We start from the raw sequence: 9230 nt of genomic DNA, 5'->3' as shown, positions 1-9230 counted from the left end.
CTAATCCATCTTCCTCCTGCAATAAAAACTTTTTCTTTTAAACACCATCTGTCTCATCCTATCAGCAACTCGAAATCATCAGTGACGTCTCACACCGGGGTATTTACTCCCCTTGGTATGCCAGGAGATGAGAAGCCAAAACTAATTTTATTAAATTTATTAATTTGATTCTATAATTTTTGAGCCTCCCTGGTGGCCTGGGTGTTAAGTCTCAGTGCTATCACCACTAAGGCCTGAGTTCAATCCCTGATCAGGGAGGTGACCAATAGGTGCAGCAGACCTCTCCTGTCTTACCCACTGCTCCCCTCAGCAGTGTATTTTAGTAGTCACCTGTTCTGTTCCCCAATCTGTCTCTGATGAATCCTCTCAACCCCTGTCTCTCTGGCCTACACCCCAGCTCTTCTATGCATAGATAAAATCTTTTTAAAAAATTGATTCTATAATTTTCAACTATCTGGAATCTGTCTTACATAATGTAGGACACAAGTCTCCAGAATCTGACCTGTCCACTAGTCCACCCTCACCTCTATCCATCCTCACAATGAATAAAAAACGGGAATGGGGGTACAGTACTTGGCACAGCACCTGGATATCAGAAGGGCTGGAAAGTGGCAATGGCATTCTCTATCCCTGCCTCTGCATGAGGCTGATTCCCCAGGGAATTCTCCCTTTCTGCCCTCCACCTGCCCAGCCAGTGCCCACAAGAATGCCTTCTCCACTCACTCCTTCAAGAAGGCTAATAAGCCCACCATTCATATAGTCCACCAGTCCTCCCAGTAGAGCACTCCTTATCTTTATGATGTCTGGTCACTTATCAGTCTCCACCCATGAACCCAAGTCCCCTCCCTTTTCCTAGGATTTCATCAGGGGCAAAGATACTATCTATTTTTCTCTCCTCAGTGTCCAACCATGATGCCTGATTTGTACTAAGAGGAGCTGCATAAATTTATAATTTTTATATAGGAATATTAATAAACATCATTAGTTATAACTGTCAAAGACTTGAAGCAACCAGTTACATGGCTAGATTGTGGACTCCACTCACAACATGGCAGGATCAAGAGTATGTGATAAATCTTTCCCCCAAGTACAACTAGGAAAAACTAAATATTGCTCACAGGAAATTTCACCAGTTCATCGCTACTGATAGGGGACTAACCCACAGATATTTTACTTGAAGTTGGTGGCTTGTTGTGGTAATGGAATACACACACACACACACACACACACACCCCAAAATACTTTATTCTCAACATCTAGAAAAAAATCGTTTTTAGGATTAGCCAGTAAGCTAAAGCTAGCAGCCTGGTTTATGTTCAATATTAACAAGAGAAAGATTTCTGGTCTTAGATGCTCCATACTGAAGAATTAGAAAAAACTACCTACCACTGTGAGGCATGCAGGGACCTACCTACCACCTGCAATTTTCACTACTCTGCTAGCGGCAGAGACAGGTACCCTGGGTGCAGCTCCCAACCCTGCTGCTGAAATGGAGCCAGGCATTGTGGCCAAGAGGCCCTGAGGGAGAGAGGGGAGCAGCAGGCCAGAGTAGCCATTCTGGCTAAACAGCATGGTAAAAAAAAAAAAAAAAAAAAAAAAAAAACATGACCCATATATAGTATCTTGAGAAGGAATTGCTTATGAAATGGGGTGAAATGGGACTGGACTTCACACATGTAAAGTCAGAGCTTTCAAGGGCTTAAAAACCCTCAGATATCAGCACTCCCAGAAAGCTTTCTAAGCAGTTACATGGAAACTCCTTTGGCCTAAGTCCTGAGCCACTGGGCTTCTGGGCACCAGAGGCCTCTGCTCTCTGTTCAGTAAAGGTGGCAGTTCACACTGTCACCCCAAAAACCTTCCCCAGTGCACCCTGCATGCTGCAGCTGCATCACACATTAAACATGTGTTTCTGTACAACCCCTCAGGTATCCCTCCAGGACTCCCTGGGAGCACCCCAACCATCTGCAGGACCCATCTCTCTTCAACCTCCACCTTGGGGCTTTTAAACTGGTTTTGGACCCAACCTCTTGAATCAATAATTTCATGTCTTTTCAGTACCCATTGATCCCTTTCTTTTTTTTTAAGATTTTATTTATTTTTGCATAGAAGAGCTGAGGTGCATGCCAGAAGTGCAGGGGGGCAGGGTGAGAGGATTCAGCAGAGACAGAGTGGGGAGCAGAAGAGGTGGGTCCACTGAAAGACACTGCTGAGGGCAGCAGCCAGCGGGACAGAAGAGGTCTGCTGTGCCATGTGGGTTAGCTCCCTGGCCAGGGATTCAACTCAGGCCTTAGGGGTGATGGCAGTGAGACTTAACCCCTAGGCCACCAGAGAGGCCTGATCCCTTTCTTAATGTCGATTACATTTGTCAGAGAGAATTTTTTTTTTTTTTTTTTGTGGGACCCTTGCTGGTGAACGCGCGCTGCAGAGGATGCGGGCAGCCCCACAGCCCAGCGCTCAACCACTGCGCCACCAGGGGAGGCCCCTGTCAGAGAGAATTTTTTATAAGGAAGTTAATTAACAGCTTTATTTATAATTGGTCCATGTACCCAAAGTCTGTAAAGATTTTGCCCAACAAACCATAGTGATTGCAGAATAATCCTTGTCCCAAGACAACTGATGTGGTCATGAGTTGCTACGATGCCAGTCAAAAGCAGACTTTTTTAAACAAATGTATGATTTCCGTTAGACTTATTTAAATATTGGGAAGAGCTACGTTGCCAGCCCATGAGGGATCTGGGAACTCCAGGTTGCAAACTTCTAAAATTTAGTAAAATGATGATTTTTTTTATTAAACTATTGATATGAGAGTTATGCTAATACATATTTTTTGAAATCTTATATGTGTCTCAAGTGAATCATTAATATAAGACTAAGCACTTTCTCTCACAAACATGACTGCGGGGCCTCGTCATTCTCCTACAGCTTCCTTCTTGAATCTGTCTCATTGCACAAATGAGAAAAACTGACTTGGCCGTGACAGTGATGATGGACAGACAGGTTGAAGTCAGGAATCCACTCCTCAAATTGAGGCTGGCTTCCCACAGAGCAGGCGTGGGAGGGAGGGGCAGAGGATTCAAGAGTTTTCCTATTTCCTGTGCTTAGGATTATGAAAGGTTTGGACTTGGTGACTATGTGCAGAGTGGGCATCAGAGACCTTGAGGTCTGAAGTCCACATCTCCAGAGAAGGCCTCTGTCCCATCCCAGCGGCAAACTGCCTGCCAGCGGGGTGGGGGGGGATCAGTGCAGGCTGAGCCTGACCAGGTAAGAACCTCATTTATTTTCTCCTTGGGTCTCAGGTGATTCAGGCAGCTGTGGCGGGGAGAACCCAGCGTAAATGTGTTCACATGTGTGTGAGGGTAGGTGTGGGCAGAAAGACAAGAAAATGGGGTGGTACTCTCTGGGGGTGCCGTGTGGTCTTGCTGCCTGTGAGCACCTCAGGTGCCCTCTCCCAGACTGTTTTTCTTGCTTTTGTCTCACTATCTTCTCCAAGACCCTCCCCTACTCTTTTCTTCTCCTAAGTCTTTTTTTTTTAATTTTTTTTAAACAGCTGGGTTTCTTTTTTTTAAGATTTATTTATTTATGCATATAAGAGCTGGGGTACAGGCCAGAGATGCGGGGCAGTGGGGGGTGAGAGGATTTACCAGAGACAGAGTGGGGAGCAGAACAGGCAGACTGACTGAAATACACTGCTGAGGGGAGCAGTGGGCGAGTCAGGAGAGGTCTGCTGCGCCTTGTGGATTGCTTCCTGACCAGCTGGGGATCAAACTCGTGCTGCAGAGGCTGCGGATTGCTTCACAGTGCGGTGCTTAACCCCTTGAGCCACCAAGTTTCCCGGCTCACTCTGAGTGGAAGTGTACACCGCTGTCTGTGGTCATTCTGGGCAGAGAGGAGGTATAAGTGGGACTCAGTAAGAAAGCCCTGCCAGTGACCAAGCCCTGGCCAACCAAATCCTTTGAAATGATCTTCATCCTTGCTTAGCAAGCTGTGGCTCTGAGCCATCCTTACCTGACAGGGATTTTCTCCTTTCGTTTAACCATCTGACATTTAACTAGTACCTTCATGTGACAGACACCTGTTAGGGGCTAGGGACACAGGTACAGGTTGGGAATCTCTGTGAAGTGTCAGATGTTGAAATCTCAGTGTGATAAGTGCCCTGGCAGAAGGGAGGAGGGAGTGCACTCTCACCCAGGTTAGGAGGAAGGTGGAAGGTGTTGGGAATAGTTTCCCTAAGGAGGCAACTTTTGAGCTGCATGGAGCAGGTCAAGTAGGAGTTGCTAATTTGGGGTGGGCATGTGTATGTGTGTGGAGTGAAGTAGGGTGTTTCAGGTTGAAGGAAAGTCTGGGCAGAGTCAAGGAGTCAGAAGCAGTAGCCAATTGAGGGAACTAGAAGCAATTCCACATGGCAGACATGCAGGATGGGCTAACAAAAGCTGAGGCTGGAGGACCCCTGTATCTAGCAAAGGAGTTAAGAATTTTAAGCACCAGGACTGGTACTTCTCAAACTGCCTGAGTCTCAAAATCACCAGGGAAACTTATTGGGAAACAGATTCCTGGACCTTACTTCAACCTAGGGAATCAGAGTCTCCATGGATGAGACTCAGAATCAGCTTTCCCACTGGCCTCCAGAAGAGCCTACAGAGGTACTGGTCAAACCAGCCCTCAGGAAGTCCTGGATGAGAGGCCTGGTCTGACATTCTCTTGGGCCTCTACTGGGAAGAAATGAGGAGGGCTCAAGTATAGGTCTTGGTGCCTTGAAGAGCACCTTCAGACATTGCTGCTGGAATCAGCTCTTTCCATGTGCTCCTCAGACCATGTGCCCTGTGACCAAGACAGACAGGCGTGGCCAAGAAATTGGGGTTTCTGGTTAGACAAGCTCCTTCAGGGAAGCAGGATGGCGAGGCGTCCCTTCCACCCCATTCCCGCCCCACCTGGCTCTCACAGCATCATCTCAAAGGATCATCTCTCTTCCCTTTTTCATCATCCACATCCCATAAAGCTCCTTATTCAGGCTGAGTGCTCAGAGCATATTGGGGGGAAGGTGGGAAGGAGGGATGAGCTTGTGGTTTCATTTAGGCTGAGTAAAGGAGTCTTCTTGGGACACTGGATTTCCCTAAGTTTTCAAATGGAGGAAAGGGGCTGGGTGATTGCTACTCAGCAGGTATTATGTTCCTCCTTATGTCCTTATGTATCAGACTGTGGTAATGAAACAGTCTGAAACATGAGGACATAGGTGGTTCCCAGGGCCCAGAAATGTGTTGTGTTCAAAGGCTAAGTGGGGTGTAGACCATCTTCTAGGGTATCCCACTTGACAACATGGAGTCCAAGCTCCTCACCCAGACCCCAGAGACCCCATCAGATCACCCCGGCCCTCCTCTGAAGCCTCAATCCTCCCCTGGCCTTTCCCAGTTTCAATTTCACACTTAGTAACACTGAACGAGGGCAGGTTCGCATGTAGATGCCTATGTTTATGCTAATCTCTGCCTGAAATGCCTTCCCCAGAGCCTCCATCTGGCTAACTCCTGCTCAGTCTCCAAGATTCAATTTCCGTAATACCCCTCTCACCCAGCCAACACACAACTCAATCCTGGTGTCCTCCTGAGCCACCTCCACTCCACCCTAAGCTAACTTTATTTTTTTTTAATATTTTATTCTATATAATTCTTACATCATTTTTCATCTTTGCACAATGCATACATTTTCATTTTGGTTATATTCATTTCATTTTGGTTATATTCCCCATACAATTGCATCTCCCCCCTTATTTTGACTCTCGTTCTTCCTCTCCTCGCCCCTCCCTAATCCACCCCCCCAAGTGTGTCTTTGGTTTATAGTTGCCTAAGCTAACTTTACGCAGAACATTTTTGTGCTCGCCCCTCCCCCACACCCACTTGAGCAAAAATTCCTCAAGGGCAGGGCCTATGGTATTACCTTTTGTCTCCCTAGTGCTGGGCACACAGTAGGAGCTCAACAAATATTTGCTGTACCAAACAGAGTGCAGGTGAAAAAGTGCTCTTGGACAGAAGCCATCTAAATTTAACATTCGGAGTATTTGCTTGTTTTTATGACAGGTGCCTTGTGAAGCCTCCATCCCCCTACATCAAGTGCAAAATAACAAATTTAATAAGTAAACTAGAAGTGATCATTTGCATCCCAAAAGGTTGGGAAGCAGTTTTGCTTTAAACAGTAAGCCTTTGCTGGTACTTTCAGAAACTTGCTTTACAGATCATTAACTTCTGGGGGAGGGTCTGGAACAGGAGTCATGGTTTGTTAACTCTCAGAGTCTAGCTTCTGGGGCTGAAAGGAGGAAGCAAGGCAAAAGGTCTCTGCACCAGACAGGAATGGGTTCAGATTCTGGCTATCCTAGCTGTGTGGCTTCTAACATGTAACCTCTCGATACCCTAATTCTTTTATACCTAAAGTGGAGAGACACTGTACCCACTTTGCAGGTTTGTTGAAAAGATCCTATGTGGAGTGTCGGAGTTCATAGGAGGTTCCTAATGTCCCGCTACTGTTATTTGGTTCAACATTGCACATGGAGAAAAGAGTCTTGTGTCTTGGGCCCTAGAAGACTTGCCATTTACTCGCTCTGTGACTTTGGGCAGATCACCTAACTCCACTCCTGGCCTGTAGAAAAGAGACAATCAACAGAACCCAACTCTTAAGGTTGCAATATGAAATAAGGATTGTCAAGTGCAAATCCTAATGCCTGATCACAAATGGTACCAGTTGCTGACTACAAAGTGATGGGGACTGTTACAGGGCAGAAAGAGGACCCCCAAACCTGCCTGCTCTAAATGGGTTCTGCTACATGCTACATAAAAACAAAACATACTCTAGTGCATAATATCTTCAATAAAAAAAACTTTAATACAAGTAGTATGCGATAGAGAGAAGAGAAAGAGAAAGAGAAAGAATATAGTTTCCAAGTCAAGCATCTGAAGCACTCATCCCCTGGTGGATAAATGCCCAGCCAAACAGGGTTGGCTCAAAAGCTTGCCACACATTTAAGGCATGTTCTGGTGGGGAACATGCCTGGTAGAAGGGGCCAGGCAAGTCTGGAAGAAAAAGAGAAAAATCAGAATCAAGAGAAAGACTGCAATTGTTAACCTCCTCATAGGTCTCTTTCAAGTGTCTCCTTTCATGTCCCCCAAGTCCCTGGTCCAAGTCCAACGCCAAGAAGCAACCACAGCTGCTTCTCCACGTGTCTCTGCTCCATGTACCTCCTCCAAGTCCTCTTCTCATATTCGTAGGCACGTGGGATCGCTGGCTCGGAGGCGGGGTAGAGTTCTCTCAGGGCATTCTGTTCCCTCAACAGGACTAATAAGCAGAGAGTGGGTAGTGCCCTGTGGGAGGAGCTGCGTGCTCTGGGAATATGGACTGGGGATGGGATGGTCCCAAGAATATAGCCCCACTTAGAGATTAAGTCACCGGAGCTGTGGGACCCAGGGCCAGCCCTGTAACACAGAGCATTATCCCTGGACACTCAGGTTCCCAAGTTACCCCAACGTTAAAATCTTATGTGTAGATACACAAAGCTCCCCAAACAGCTGCTCTCAGGCCTGGGTGTTCTTGTCCTGCCCAGATATTCCTTTTCCCCCACCTTCTGTGGGGTACTGCAGCTCTCTCCAGAGACAGGCCTTCCCAAACAGCCTTTCCCTCTCCCCCCTGCAGGTACTCAGCACACTGCCTGGCTCTTTATGCTGCTGTGCCTGTCATCTATGGTGACTGAATTGCACAAGTACAGTAAGCAGAGAAGCCCCGCTTGAGAGTGACACTCGGTAACTGAAGCAAACACCACCGGGTACTTTCCCTTTGTAGAAATTTCTGGAATCTCTTGGGTGCTCTTATGGTTTCCTGCCTTTTGTGGGGAAAAAACCCACTTTGGAGGGGAGTCCCTGGTGGCGCAAGGAGTTAAGCACCGCACTATGATGCAATCCGCAGCCAGTGTAGCACAAGTTCGATCCCTGGCCAGGGAGCAAGTCACATGGCGAGCAGACCTCTCCTGTCTCGCCTGCTGCTCCCCTCAGCAGTGTATTTCAGTCAGGCTGCCTGTTCTGTCCCCACTCTGTCTCTGGTGAATCCTCTCACCCCTCCTCATCTTGTATGCATACATAAATAAATGTTAAAAAAAAAAAAAAAAAACTTTGGAAATAGGCAAGCCTTCCACAAGGAGAAAGGTCGGATGGGTGGTTTGGGGCAGTTGCGTGTAAAAGCCCTCGCTGCTGTGTCCTCCCAGATCTGAAAAAGTGCCAGGGTCTCTCCAGGAGTCCCCAGAACCCTGAGGACTGGTCCCTACGCAAGGTGACTGCCAGCAGCTCACCGGAGGAGAGAATGGGGGACCCACAACCACCCCGGGTTATCCTCGTGCCTCCAGAAAGCGCAAACAGCCTCGACCACCGAGGAAACCGGTCCTAGGCCTATGGGTGGGAGGGAGCGCGAGCGCCGACGCCTCTGGAAACTAGCAGAGGGCCTTCCTCAGCCTCCTCCCGGGGCCGGGCCTCCTCTCCCAGCCTTGGGGGTGTAGCATTACAAGCATTTCCGCGAAACTGGGGGAAAACGTGGTGTTTTCTTGGTTTTTGCTCGCGTTGCACCCCGGCCGGGCCCGCACGCACCTCCCCGGGCGCCCGCAGCGCGCGTCTCGGCTCCACAGCCCCGGTTCGCGCCCCAGGGGTGGGCGCCCGCGCCCGGAGACCTCGCGCCGGGCCGTGGTCCCCAAACTCCAGCCCCGCTCCTCGCCTGTCCTCCCGCCGCCCTGACGTCTGGGGGCCACGGCTCCCTCGCCGCCGCGCCGGGGAAGCGGCTCCGCGGCGCTCGGGCGTCCGGAGACCCGGGGCGGCAGCCGGCGCGCGGGGCCGCGGGGCGGAGGGGGCAGGTCCCGGCTTCTCCAGCCCCTTCCGCTCCCCCCCTCCACAGCCCGCGCTCGCCCGCTCCTTCTCCTCCCTTCCCGGCCCAGCAGGCGCCACACTGGGCCTCTCCCTCAACGGCGAAGGCGTGAGCTAGCAGCCGCGGCCACTGCCCTCCCCGCCCGCGCCCGGCCCGGCCCGGCGTCCCCTCCCCGCGGGGCGGCTGCGCGGACGGGACCCCTCCCGGAGCTGAGCCCGGCGGGCGCCCTTCTTCGGACCCCGACAGCGCGTGCCCGAGGGGCGAGGCCTGAGGGACGCCTCCCTGGAGTGACCCCCCACTCCCCCCCCCCCCCCCCCCGCCTCAGGCTGGAAGCTGGCCTGGCGGGG

The sequence above is a fragment of the Talpa occidentalis genome, unplaced genomic scaffold (genome assembly GCF_014898055.3).
Source record: "Talpa occidentalis isolate TD23 unplaced genomic scaffold, MPIMG_talOcc4v2.1 talOcc4.12, whole genome shotgun sequence".
NCBI classification, from domain to species: domain Eukaryota; kingdom Metazoa; phylum Chordata; class Mammalia; order Eulipotyphla; family Talpidae; genus Talpa; species Talpa occidentalis.
Note: the sequence above shows the minus strand (reverse complement) of the source record.